Below are 1053 nucleotides of genomic sequence, written 5' to 3'. Positions count from 1 at the left end.
CGTTTTTTTATAAAGTAAATTTAGAGAAACATTGGGAGTATTTTTGTGTTCGTTAAATGGAAGGTTTTTGTTTGTTTGTTTTTTTTAAGACCAGCAGCGGACAGTGAATTGATTATAGCCTGTAGCCTATGTTTAGCGCCTTCCGCTGGACTGAAGAGTGAAGCGGCGAGAGGAGGGAATAACTCTCTTGCACTGGGCAGCCCGAGTCTTCTCTGACTGTGCGTTCACACCGCCGGCGGCGAGAGCGTCAAAAGATCGCTCTGGCCGTGCTACCCACAACGCTGACCACCGGCGGCAAGAGCGTCAAAATTCGCTCTGGCTGCCCTGTAGACGCTCCACGATCGGTCTTTGGAGGACAAGCGATGGTGGTGTGCTGGCTAACTCCATCTTTGGCCAGGCACTTCGAGATGGAACCCTTGGCCTGCCACAGGATGCTCTGCTGCCAGGTGCAGAGCATTTGGGACCACAGCCACATGTGTTTGTGGCTGATGAGGCCTTTCCACTCCGCCGAGACCTAATGCGGCCTTTCCCAGGACACAATCTCTCCGGCAGGCACAGGGTTTTCAACTACAGGCTGTCACGGGCAAGGCTGATTGTTGAGAATACCTTTGGTATCCTCACAGCTCAGTGGCGTATGTACAGAGGAGTCATTGAGATCAGCCCTGCCAACGTGGATGCCTGTGTGAAGGCTACCTGTGTTCTGCACAACTACCTGAGAAGGTCCTCAAACATAACCAGGACACCCATACCATCGGCTGGAGACGGAGACGCTGCTGGCCTACAGGAGGTCACCCGAATGGGCAGCAACAATGCCTCACGGGAGGCCATCCGTGTACGGGAGAAATTTATGACATATTTCTCCACAGAGGGAGCTGTCCCCTGGCAACCTGTGGCATAAGCCATTAATTTTAACGGCTCTTTTAAGAGCCACCAATTAATTAAAAAAGCATTTCCATAAATATAATATCAAGTGTGTCAACACCCACTCTCCCCTGGTAAAAAGAAAAGTGTTCCATTTTTACACACTTATTTTGTACTTAATATAAATAAAAT

This window comes from Sinocyclocheilus grahami, unplaced genomic scaffold (genome assembly GCF_001515645.1).
Source record: "Sinocyclocheilus grahami isolate Dianchi unplaced genomic scaffold, SAMN03320097.WGS_v1.1 scaffold2499.1, whole genome shotgun sequence".
Lineage (NCBI taxonomy): Eukaryota > Metazoa > Chordata > Actinopteri > Cypriniformes > Cyprinidae > Sinocyclocheilus > Sinocyclocheilus grahami.
The sequence above is the reverse complement of the archived record's forward strand: the minus strand, read 5'-3'. Positions refer to the sequence as shown.